Source organism: Marmota monax, unplaced genomic scaffold (assembly GCF_021218885.2).
Source record: "Marmota monax isolate L192 unplaced genomic scaffold, Marmota_monax_Labrador192_F-V1.1 WCK01_AAM20220418_F8-fsc00008, whole genome shotgun sequence".
NCBI classification, from domain to species: domain Eukaryota; kingdom Metazoa; phylum Chordata; class Mammalia; order Rodentia; family Sciuridae; genus Marmota; species Marmota monax.
The window spans coordinates 20,343,976-20,356,959 of record NW_026694432.1 but is presented as its reverse complement, the minus strand read 5'-3'; the positions used below and the strand labels follow the sequence as shown (position 1 = coordinate 20,356,959).

The 12,984-nt window shown below is 46.1% G+C and overlaps 1 long non-coding RNA gene across 1 annotated transcript; it reads right to left on the bottom strand.

Moving 5' to 3' along the window:
• Positions 1 to 1,856: 1,856 nt before the first annotated feature.
• Positions 1,857 to 12,876, bottom strand: LOC124075286 (uncharacterized). The gene is made up of 3 exons (XR_006845990.2): positions 12,382 to 12,876; positions 7,900 to 7,997; positions 1,857 to 3,044 (listed from the first exon to the last, which is right to left on the bottom strand). It is a non-coding gene; the product is annotated as an uncharacterized LOC124075286 (long non-coding RNA).
• Positions 12,877 to 12,984: the final 108 nt, after the last annotated feature.

Below are 12,984 nucleotides of genomic sequence, written 5' to 3'. Positions count from 1 at the left end.
GCCAGCACAGCTCAATAATACTCCGGCCTCCTGCGGAAGGAAAGGCAGCCCCACATCCAACCCACCCCAGCCCTGTGGTTCCCTCCCCTCCGCTGGTTTGGGGGTGGGTGAGGGGCCACTGCTGTATTCTGACCTCAGATATGGGAGGGGGAGATGGAAGGAGAGAAGGAGAGGAAGCAGCATCTTATTGTCTTTGGAATCAGAGCACTCCACAGAGAGAAGCAGAGAGGACCTGGGGAGGAGCGTTGGGGAGCCCTGGACAGGAGCTATGCACACTCCTTTAAGTCCTGAGTAAAGAGGTACTGGGTTGGCATGGCACCCTGCAGTGCAAGTGGACTTTACCTCTGCTCCACTCTGATAAAAAGGTGCCTCTCCAGGAGTGGCAGTAGGCATTACCACTGGAGTGGGCTGCCTCCTTGTTTCTTTGTAATCCTACCCCTTTGCCTTTTGGGGGATAGAATGTTCCATGGGACAGCCTCCCCCAATAAAACCCAGTTTCGGGGCGTGCTCCCTCTCTTTCTTGCCTGCCTTGCCTCCTTGTGGGAGCTGGGTCAGAGGAGCCATCACAGAACCCAAAGAAAAAAAGTATTTCTCTGTCTGTGTGTAGTTATTTCGTGCCAGCCCAGTTCTCCTGGAGTGACCCTGACTGGTTTAGTCACATGTTGAGACACAGGAGGGTCCCTGTGGGAGGGACAGGCTGGATCCTAGAAAGACATGCAGAGGGAGGTGGAGACAGAGACTAGAGATTCAGAAAGAGACAAAACAGAGGAAAAAGAAGCAGGGGTAGATGGTTACTGGTACACACATTTAAATAGGCAAGAAATGGGCTATTTATATTTTATGACCCACCCAGAGCCTTCCTGCCATCTGACTGGCGGGAAATCCAGTCTCCATTATCTTTGGGCTCTCTCAGTCCATAACCCACATAGTTGGGCCATGGCTCAGAGATGTTACAGAACCAGACATGAACACAGCCCTCCGTCTGGTCCCCAGGACACTCCAGTTATCTGACCCCAGCAGGTTAAAGACTATTCCACTCACTGTCAGCCGTGCTTGGATCATGAAATCTTTGGTGACCTGGGAGTCACCCATGTAGGATTCAGACTTCTGAACATCACCTGGCCCCTTGAACACAGGGGCTGTGTCCATCCATTCTTCAGAACTGGGGAGCCTGAACTGTCAACCCCACCTAAGAGGTTGGAAAAGGACCCTTCCATTGTGGTCCCTAGGAGCTCCAGGCAGTTTCTCTCCCGGGGCCATACCATTTGTGTCCCTCTGGCTCCTGGGTCTGAGGATCCATCCCTTGGTAGAGCCCATGTCCCTTAGCATCCTATAACCAAGCAACTGGGAGCAAACCAGCAGTCCCACTAGGCCTGGAGACTGGAGACTTCAGTCAGAGACCCTAGGGAGCATCCAGAATCTCCACCAGCTGTCCCAGTGGAGGTGAGGGGACAGCAGCCAACCAGAGCTGGAGCCTCAGCCAAGAGAGCAGGGGCCGGTGACTTGATCCAGAACCAGATATCAGTAAATGACTCGGGGTTTAATTATTTGTGCATCACTGTGTATCTGCAGTGGGCCCTGGTCTACACAGCCCTACTGTCCTTACAACACTTTATCTTAGATTTTTTTTTTTTTTTTTGCAGTGTTGGGGATTGAATTCAAGGCCTTGCATATGCTAGGCAAGTGCCCTGGCCCCGTTTTAGAATTTTTATTTTGAAATATATGTGTAGAAGACTGTATGTGTACATTTATTTATACATATAAATGAAATAATATATAAACATATGTATATAAATGTATATGCATCATTTAAATTGCAGAAATATTTTAAAAATGAATATCCAGGTATCCACCACTTGTTTGTTTGGTACTGGGGATTAAACCCAGGGGCACTTTGCCCCTGAGCTACATCCCCAACCCCTTTTATTTTTTTGATACTGGGGAGTGAATCCAGGGGTGCTTAATCACTGAGCCACATCCCCAGCCCTTTTTTGTATTTTAATTAGAGATAGGGTCTCACTGAGTTACTTAAGGCCTTGCTAAGTTGCTGAGGCTGGCTTTGAACTAGTAATTCTCCCTGAGCTGTGGGGATTACAGGCTTGTGCCACCACACTTGGCTTTTTTATTATTATTATTATTTTTTTTGGAGTGTGGGTACGGGTATTGAACTCAGGGGCATTCGACCACTGAGCCACATCCCCAGCTCTATTTTGTATTTCATTTAGAGACAGGGTCTCACTGAGTTAGTTGGTGCCTCACTTTTGCTGAGGCTGGCTTTGAACTCGGGATCCTCCTGTCTCAGCCTCATGAGCCACTGGGATTACAAGTGTGCGCCATTGTGCCCGGCTCTGGCTTTATTTTATTTTGAGACAGGGTCTCACTAAGTTCCTGAGGCTGACCTCAAACCTCTCTTGCCTCAGCCTCCTGAGTCTCTGGGATGCCCAGCATTCTTGTTTAATGGGATATTCCATTAAATATCCAGAGCGTTTTTCTTGTTTTCTGTGGTGCTGGGGATGTTACCCAGGGCCTTTCGGGTGCTAGGTAAGCTACCCAGAGCTATACTTGGAGTCCATATTCCTTTTACTTTTTAGTTGGTTCATCAATACCTTGCAAAAGGTAATTTTCTGGGGCTTGGGCATAGCTCAGTGGCAGGGTGCTTGCCTAGCATGCACGAGGCACTGGGTTTGATCCTCAGCACCACATAAAGATAAACAAATAATAATAAAATAAAGATTTAAAAAAAAATTAAGAAGATAATTTTCTAATAGAGCCATTAATTTTTAAAGTGCTATATATGGGATTTCCCCTCCCTCTTCTGCTGATTTGTGGAAATGGGACTCTCTTCCTGCGACTCTGTCCCATCTCATTCCACCAACACGGGTCAATGTCTTCCTGCCTCATTTGCCAACTTCATGTTCCCTAAGTGCTTCAAACCCTCTTCTGCAGACTCTTTGCACTTCCTCTTCCTTCCACCCAGATGGCTCCTCCCAGTGCTTCCAGCCTGGTTCCTTGACATCCTTCTGGTCTTCTCCATCAATTGGGATCTGTTCAATTATAAGACATTTTATTGGTTAACCTAACTGAAAAATCCAAGGGTAGAACTACCTTCAGGTACAGCTGGCATTAGGTGCTCTAGAGATCTGACCACTCATCAGGTTTCTCTTTGTTTCTGGGCTTTCCTGTCAGGTAGGCTCATCCTCAGGTACTCACTTCCCTTGTGGCTAGAAGGTAGTACCTGCAGCCTGAGTTTAAAATCTGTTCAGCCAACAACACCTAAGTGAAGAAGAGTTCCCTTTCTCATTATTTCCAGTAAATATATTAGTGTAGTGTCATTGGCAGGGCCAGGGTGCCAAGCCTGGTCCTGGAGATGGGGTGGGGTCAACCCCACAAAATATGAATATAGAGGAGCAGTGGTTCCCCCCAAAATACAAAGATACTCTTATCAAAAGTGAGATAAATTGGGAACTGTGTGTGGTGGCGCACCTCTGTAATCCCAGCAGTTTGGGAAGCTGAGACAGGAGAATTGCAAGTTCAAAGTGAGACCCTGTCTCTAAATAAAATACAAAACAGGGCTGGGGATGTGGCTCAGTGGTCGAGTGCCTCTGAGTTCAATCCTTGGTACTCGCCCCCACAAAATGAGACAAATGCATGATGGGAACACAAGAACCCCAGATACCCACTCCACCGTTGATGACCTCCCTGTCTAGTGTAGGTGTCCTTGGTTGGTCACCACACTTCACTGTTCTCTCTTTCCTTTTTAGTACCAGGAATTGAACCCAGGGGCGCTTAACCACTGAGCCACATCTCCAGCCCTTTTTATTTTTTATTTTGAGAAAGCATCTCACTAAGTAGCTTAGGGCCTTGCTAAATTGCTGAGGCTGTCCTTGAACTTGAGATCCTCTGCCTCAGCCTTGCGAGTGTCTGGGATTATCGGTGTGTATCACAGTGCTCAGTACACTGTTTTCTTCCTTCATAGCATGCAAGATTCTTGTTTGGGTTCGCTATGGCCTCTCTCTCTTCTTCTGGATTGAGAGGAGCTTAGTCTTTCTTGATCACTCCCATATTCCCAGAACTTGGAACAGTATTTGCCACGCAGTAAGTGCTTAATAAAGGCCATGGCAGGAATGAATTTGTTAGAGAGCCAGGCACTCTAAGAATCTCCCATGCCAGGCATGGTGACATATGCCTGTAGTCCCAGTTACTCCCAGCTACTCTGGAGCCTGAGGCAGGAGGATCTTGAGTTCTAGCCCAGCCTGGGCAATTTAGCAAAAGCCTGTCTCAAAAACAAAACAAAACAAAACAAAAAACCCCAACAATAACAACAAAAACAAAGCAAAACAATCTTCCACCTGAAGGCATCTGTAGTCCTCTCTCTGCTGGGTCATTCCTGTGGGCACACAAAGGGGCTCTTAGTCACTTTTCTGTGTTCCTCCTTTATTACCTCCTCCTGCTCAGGATTTTTTGCTTGTTCCTGGCCATCACTACATTTTTCTCCCAAGGTCATTCATCCTGTTATGGTTTAAGTACCATCTAGAGCTGGGTGTTGTGGTGCCTGCTTATAATCCCTGTGACTTTGGAGGCTCAAGCAGGAGAATCGCAAATTTGAGACAAGCCTCAGCAATTTAGCAAGACCCTGTCTCAAAATAAAAAATATAGGCACACTCGTACACTGCTGGTGGGACTGCAAATTGGTGCAGCTAATATGGAAAACAATTCAGAGATTCCTTGGAAAGCTGGGAATGGAACCACCATTTAACCCAGCTATCCCTGTCCTCAGTCTACACCCAAAGAACTTAAAAACAGCATCCTACAGGGACGCAGCCACATCCATGTTTATAGCAGCACAATTCACAATAGCTAAACTGTGGAACCCACCTAGGTGCCCTTCAGTAGACAAATGGATAAAGAAAATGTGGTATATATACACAATGGAATATCACTCAGCAATAAAAGAAAATAAAATCATGGCATTTGCAGGTAAATGGATGGAGTTGGAGAAGATAATGCTAAATGAAGTTAGCTAATCCCAAAAAACCAAATGCTGAATGTTTTCTCTTATATTCGTAGTGGAGTTTGGAGGGGGAGCATGGGAGGAATAGACGAACTCTAGATAGGGCAATGGGGTGGGAGGGGAAGGGAGAAGGCATGAGGGTAAAAAAGATGGTGGAATGAGATAGATACCATTACCCTGAATACATGTATAAAGACACGAATGGTGTGAATATACTTTTTATACCACCGGAGATATGAAAATTGTGTTCTATATGTGTAATATGAATTATAATGCATTCTGTTGTCATATATAACAAATTAGAATAAAAGATTAAAAAAATAAAGGACTGGGGATGTAGCTTAGTGGTAAATACCCCTGGGTTCAATCCTGAGCAGCAAAAAAAAAAAAAAAAAAAAAGTGCCAACTAGACTTTGATGACTCCCTGAATTAAATCTCCAGCCCAGACTCTCTACTGCTGACTTCCAGAAACATCTAAACACCTGCCTGTTTATCATGGCTATCCAACTTGGATGTCCAAAACAAAGTTTTTTCCAAATGTTTATCTATCCCCTCTGTGTATATCTTTACCAGAAATACACACACACACACACACACACACATTTTCCTCTTCATATCGTTTTTCTTGTTGTTGAGTTTTGCCTTTCCATATTAGACTGATCCATAGTGAGCACAATTTTATAAGTCTATATTCAATTTCTTGTTGTTGTTGTTTTTGGGGACCAGGGATTGAACCCAGAGGTGCCTAAGCACTGAACCACATTCCCGACCCTTTTTATTTTTTATTTTGAGATAGGGTCTTTCTAAGTTGCTTAGAGCCTCAGTAAATTTCTGAGAATGGCCTCAAATTTGCTATCCTCCTGCCTCAGCCTCCCAAGTCTCTGAGATTACAGGCATGTGCCATTGCTCCTGGTATCATTTCTAACTTTAAAGCTGAATCTTGGGGCTGGGGATGTGGCTCAAGTGGTAGCGTGCTCGCCTGGCATGCGTGCGGCCAGGGTTCGATCCTCAGCACCACATACAAACAAAGATGTTGTGTCCACCGAAAACTAAAAAATAAATATTAAAAAAAAAAATTCTCTCTCTCTAAAAAAAAAAAAAAAAAAAAAAAAAAAAAGCTGAATCTTTACCCCCTACTAGGTATTTCTTAGTTTTTTTTTTTTTTAAAAAGGAAGATGGGACTGTGGATGTAGTTCAATGGTATACTGTGTGCTTAGCACAAAGGAGGCCCTGGGTTCCATCCTCAGCACTCATCCCACCAAAGAAAAAAACATGTAATAGGCTATTACTGCAAACCCTTTTGTTCTTATTTTTGGAATAAAGTAATTATCACATAAGGGAAAAAGTCTTGACCTTGATTTCTCCATCAAATCTGTTCCTCCTTTTCTCAGTCAAGGGCATCAAAATCCATCCTGCTGCCTCATCCACAAACCCAGAGGACATTCCCTCACCCTGACACTAATCCATCCACAAGTCTTCTCGTTCATCCAAATAAAACTCAAATCCATCCCCGCCCACTCCTAGCCAATACTCCTGGGATTGTCCTCTGTCAGATGGATTATTACAATAATCTCCTAAGTGGGCCCCATCATTTCCCTCCTACTCCTTTTCACTCCCTTCTTTGCATTCTCTACACATAAAACAGCATGATCTTTTAGAAACAAATCAGATCATGTTGATCCCCAACATAAATCCTTCAAAGACTCTCCCTGCATAGAGAGTAAAATCTGAAATCCTCTCCCCAGCCTTCAGACCTAGTTACATCTCTGAGTTCATTTTCCTGCAGGCTCACCAGTCACCGAACACACTGACATTTCTGTCTCAGGGCCTTTGCACTGCTGTTTTTTTCCGTCGGGAACTCTCTCTCCCCAGTTTCACATTTCTGATTCCTGTTTATGTTTCAGGTCTTAGCTTAAATGTCATCTTTAAGGAGAAGCCCTTCCTGAACCCCTTTTCTATCCTGTCACTAGTTTCTTCCTTGTTGGTGATTTCTAGGGAAGCACTCAAGAGACAGATTCCCTGGACATTGAATTCTAGGCATAGTCCCACCACTTCTTGACCATGTGACCTTGATCACTCACCACTCTATCCTTCAGTTTCCTCATCTGTAAAATAGGCTATAAATAGTACCTCACAGTATTGGTACCTGGCACTAAGTAGATGTTACCAGAGACTTGGTTATTCTTTCATGGCTCATCTCTTGGGATTTAATTATTTTGATTTCTGAGATGTGGGAACAGATATTATACTTTTTGTATTTATTACTATGCCCCTAGCATCTTTCATAGTGGCTGGTATTATAGCAGGTGCTTAATTGGATTGTTGAATGAATGCATGAAAACACACCATCTCAGCCCTGTAGTCCTACTAGCCCTTTAAACATCTAGCTGTTTCCTTTTCTTCTGTTTCTTTTGCTGGGGATTGAACCCAGGGCCTTATGCATGCAAGGCAAGCACTCTACCAACTGAGCTATATCCCCAGCCCCCACCTGGCTATTTTCAAGATGTGAAAACTGAAATCTTGGTGAGATTCAGTGGTAGGTATTTCCCCAGCACTAGAAACAAACCAAAAAACAACAACAACATAAACAAACAAGTAACAATGAGGAGCAAACATCTTTCCCATCTTACCCCCAGGGCTAGCCTCTGAGCCAGTATCATTGAACCTACTTGGATAACTGGGAGCTAGTTCCATACCAGGTTCTGTAAATGCCTATGGCTAGCGTTTGCTTAGCTTTTCTTATTCTTTCCAGTAACAATAGTAGCTAGAATAGATTTTACTGTTTTGGATACTTTGCTAATTAGTGACTTTCTGATTCAGAAGCAGCTTATTCCTATATACCACTGAAAATTCTCCAGCATTAAGGGGCACTATTGCCAGTAACCTACTTATTGATTCAAAGATCCATCATCTCGTCTGCAGCCCAGGAATGATTTGAAGGAAAGTAAGCCATGTCTTCGCTCAACTCCAGGCTGAAGTCAGAGGTCTGAGGAAAAAACCAAGGTGCATATAAATGGGATCTAAGTCAGGAGTGTCGGTTCATGTCTGTAATCCCAACGACCCTGGAGGCAGGAGGATCAGAAATTCCAGGCCAGCCTGGGCAACTTAGCAAGACTCTGTTTCAAAATAAAAAATAGAAAAGGCTGGGTGTGTAGCTCAGTGCTAATATGCCCCAGTTTAATTCCCAGTACCAAAAGAAAAAAAATGGGGTCCAAGTCTCGCAGGCTATCAGATCCTTTCTTATATAACCTACCTGTTCAAATTAAGAATACAATAATTTTTGTCTTCCTAATAAAATTGTTTTTCTTAAAGCAAACAAACACAAGAAACTGGAGACCCTAAAAGTAGGATAATTTGAGCAAGATTTCAAGGGGTAAAGAGAATAATTTCTACTTGTCATAAATGAGATGAAGCCTCAAAAGCACATGGCATCTGCTACCTCCATTGTGAACACAAGTCACAGCCTTTTATTCCCAGAATAAAAACTAGGGCAAAATTTTCATCACAGGAGAGATTAAAAACAAAGAAAGCCCGAGCTTTCTGCATGGAGCAGCAGACTGGCTTGGAGTGCTCTTGGCTGAGATGATATTGCCACTGTAGTTGTGCCTTCCTGGGGAGACATCCAGTCTCCTGTCCACGGAACCCCCCCACCCCCACCTCCCGCCCTTCAGCAACCCACACACAACATTTAGGAATCTAGAGGCCTCTTATGCAGGAACAGAGGCTGGGAGAGGGGAAGAGACTTGCTTATGCCCAAACAGGGAATTAAACCCAAGTCTACTGGCTTCTTTAAGCCCTAATTGATTTAAAAGTGGAAGAATGGAGAAAAAGAGGAAATGAAGAGAAGATGGGAAAAGATAAGAGGAGGAAGGATGTGGAGGTGTCCACTCAGGTGTCCACCGGCAGGGAAGGGAACTGACAGGCGTGCAGGGTAACTAGAGACTTTAGGGAGAGAGCAGGGTCATTTGCTGGGGGAAGGGGAGATGCAGGCTGGGGCCTGGCTGGGTTATTTTCAGACCCATGCTATCTTTGTCAGCATCTACTAAATTATTAAACTGAGATCACATCATAGAGGATGCCAGGCCAGGTTGCCAGGAAGATACTGAAAGGGAGGGGTTGGATCTCAGCTGAAGCCTCGAATCTTCTAGGCTGGCCTGAAAGTAGACTCCTCAGGCCTTGACCCCCACCCCATCCAACTCTCAGCAATGGAGGGGATCTGACTGGGGCCATCTGACACTGGTCATTCCCTCTGCAAACCTCTCTTGCTCCTGACTGTCCTCAGGGAGGGACTGGGTACCTATTGGACAGGCCTTGGGAGTCTGGCCTGGGCTGCCTCTTCTATTCCAGAGCCTCAGACTCAGAGCACAGGTTTTGAGTCAGTAGACATGACTGATTTGGGAGATCTTGGGCAAAGTCTTTAATCTGTCTTTGTCTATGCCAGAGGCAATAGCAGTTCCATTTCTTAGATGAGAACTGTGAAGTTCAGAAAAAAAGTTCTTTTCTTCGGGTTGCACAGCTGGGAAAGGACAAAAGTCCTTGGTGTGATTCAAACACAAGTGTCTTCTTTCAGGTCCCTTTCCTCTCTTGATTGTTTATTTATTTATTTATAATATTTTCCATGTAAAGAATGTATACTTTTTATAAAGATCAGAAAAAACATACTATTCATCATAGTTTAGAAATGCATTCCCTCATTCTAAGTGTTGTGTTTTCCAGGATGACTGCACTGACAGGTAGGTGGTTGACCGTGGACTCTGAAGAGAAGATGGAAAAAGACAAGAGGAGGAAGGATGTGGAGGTGTCCACTGTTCATACCTGGGGCTGTAGAGCTCAGGTCAGTTAAGGCAGAGGTGGCAAGAAAACTGTCAGATGCCAAACCTCTCTCACCCCTGGTCCTTTGCACGTGTTGTTTGCATCCTGAATCTCCCTCCCTGTTCCCCCACCATCTCTGCATCACTCTCTTTGACTCATCCTTCAGGTCTCAGTCGAAATGCCACTTCTTAGAGGAAACCCTCTGTGTTCTCTCCCCACTCAGTTGGCCTTAGTGCTGTTCCCTCAGCCTCCCGCATCCAGTAGGAATCTCACCCAGCTACAGTCACCTGTCTGTGTGCCCGCTGGACTCACAGAAGATAGGGCTCATCTGATCAGTGCTGTGCCACTCAGCAGGTAGCCCAGCAGAGGAGGTAATGAACAAGTTGTTGAATGAGTGAAAGAATGAATAAATGAATGGATGGAGAAAGAGAACTCTTCATTCTCAGCAAGTTCCATCCTTGCATTATTTCCTAATTCAATCACATTTTTTATTGGGTTGGGAGTGTATCTCAGTATTAGTGCTCTTTCTGATCCTGCATAAGACCCAGGATTTCATCCCTAGTACTGGGGGGAAAATTATTGAGGGCTGGGGTTATGGCTCAGTGGTAGAGTGCACGCCTAGCATGGTGAGGCACTGGGTTCGATCCTCAGAACCACATTAAAAAAAAAAGAAAGGAAATAAAGATATTGTGTATCCATCTGTAACTAAAAAATAAATATTTTTAAAAAAAATATTGAATGCCCTCTATTGAGAGCCAGAGTATTCTAATGATAAACAAAACCAGTCTAGGGGAAGATTATTAAAAACTAAACAATAAGCCAGGTGTGGTGGCACATGCCTGTAATTCCAGCAGCTTGGGAGGCTTAGGTAGGAGAATCTCAAGTGCAAAGCCAGCCTCAGCAACTTAGTGAGATCCTTCCTCAAAAATAATAAGGGCTGGGGATGTGGCTCAGTGGTTAAGTGCCCCAGGTTCAAGCCCTGGTACCAAAAAAGAGAGGAAAACCCCATAAAACTAAACAAATACATACATTGTGAGAAATGCCAAAAAGATAGGAACAGGAATTATTTGGGGGCAATAACAGGGAGATGAGAGGCAACTTTGGGGGGCTCCGGGTTTTCATTAGGAAGAAAAGGATGCTGATCTAGAGAACATTCATCCAGTTCATCCATTCATTTATTTATTTATGTGGTGCTGGGGATTGAACCCAGGACCTTGTGCATGCTGAACACACACTTGACCACTGAGCTTTACCTCAGCCCCCAGTAAATATTTATTGAGAATCTCCTCCCACTCAGAGAAATTAGTGTCCAAGTTTACCTGGAAGGACAGTATGTGAGGGGTTTGAACCAGATCTAACTGGTTCTCTGGATCTAATCAACAGTAGAAGTGGAGGTAAGTGGTCTTACTCCCCTTCATTCATCCTTAGGAGTCAGGAGCAGTGACCTGCCTGATTCTGACAAAACACCTGTCAATCTCCACCCTGATGAAGATGTGTGTGTGTGGCGGGGAGGTTCTGCGCTGAGAAGACTCAGGTTGATGACACAGAGGAAACTCTTCAAAGGGATGTCACCATTTCGAGGGCATTCATCCTTGCTGGGAGCAACCTGGGAACCCCTAAGCCTCCCTCATCCTTACCGAACCCCTCTGGCTCCCAGGATCTTCATGCGCTAAGCCTCCCTTCCCCCACTGCGAGTCTCCTTCGCACCTTTGCACCCACTAAATTTCAGCTTCCTTTGCAGGTCCCTCGCCTGCCCTCAGAGGTTCTTCTTGCCCTCGGTGAGCATTCTCCGGGTGACTGGGTCATCCCCACCCCCACCCCCAGCAGGAGCCTCTCCTACTCTCAGTCACTGAGCACCTCCCTCTCATTTGATCCCTCGGAGCCCTCTTCCCCTCTTCAGTGGGCGCAGCTCCCCCTGAGGCTCCTCCCTCCCCTCGGAGGCTCTGCCGAGTTGCTTCTCTGGAGCTGAGCTGTCTCGCCCACGAGTCCCATCACTCATCGGAAGGCACCTGTAAGCACTTGGAGAACACAGGGACAGATGAGTCTCCTCCTCCTCCTCCTCAAGTCAGTGACGCTCCGTCAGCAGCCTCCTCTTCTCGCTGGCCACACTCCTCTTAGGTCCTCCCCATCTGGTTTCAGAGCGGGCTTCTGGCCCTCCAGACCTTGCCTCCTCCCACCACAGACACCTGCCATCTGACGGAACCTGAGGTAGGGCCATGGTGAATTGGCCAGTATTTGTAAGTGGAACAGCAGGGCCATTTCTGCTGCCAGGAGAGTGGGCAGGACTCACTGCTTTCATTTTTCCAGAGTGACTGAATTCCAAATATGGAGGGTCCCTCTGCGACAGGCAGGGGACCACGGTGTCTGAGTCCTCAGAGGGCATAAATAGCTAAAGCTCTTGCATTTCTGTCCAGATTCAGCCACTAGCGGGCAATGTGACCCCGGGCAAGGCCCCAAGGCACCGTCTAAGTCTTCCCTTCGTGTAAAGGTGTGGGGACACCTGCTAAGAGGAGCATACAGAGGGGCAAGGAGAGGGGCAGGGAAATAATTTTGCCCACCTTGGAGTCCAGGAGTCCTGGGAGGAGGCAGGCACCAAGATTTGCGTGCTCAGCCGCAGGATTATAGTGTTTGTTTTGCAAGCAAATGGCCGGCCTGGCATGGGACCAACCCAGCCAGATGTCCATTCCCTGGGCTGAAGGGACGCCAAGTCGCCCCTCCATTACCCCCAATGAGATGCGAGGGGGTCCTAACGAGACTGCGGCCCAAATCAGGCAGAGCTGATTTGGCCAAGGGGCAGCAGGACGTATGGGAAGGTGAAAGTCAAGCTTCCTGAGTACTAGTCCATGCTCTGTCACGCGGGGGGCCCCTCCCCGAAGTGGACACTGGATTCTTTGACTTCTAAGCACCAACCTCCACAGTTTTTGACTGAGGGACGAGGTGGAGGAAGATACGGCCCGCTTTTCACCCCAAATTTGTGGAGAAGTGAATGGGGACCTGATGCCCTAACAGCGGAGGGCTGGAGTAAGAACTGAGAAGCTAAAGGGTTTGGGGAAGGTCCTGAAAGCTCAGAGCTGGTGGCGACGGGTTCAGGGTATACCCGTCTCTGATTGGCTGGGCTGCCCATCGCTCCGCCCCTGTTCTATAAGACGCTCCGGCGGCGG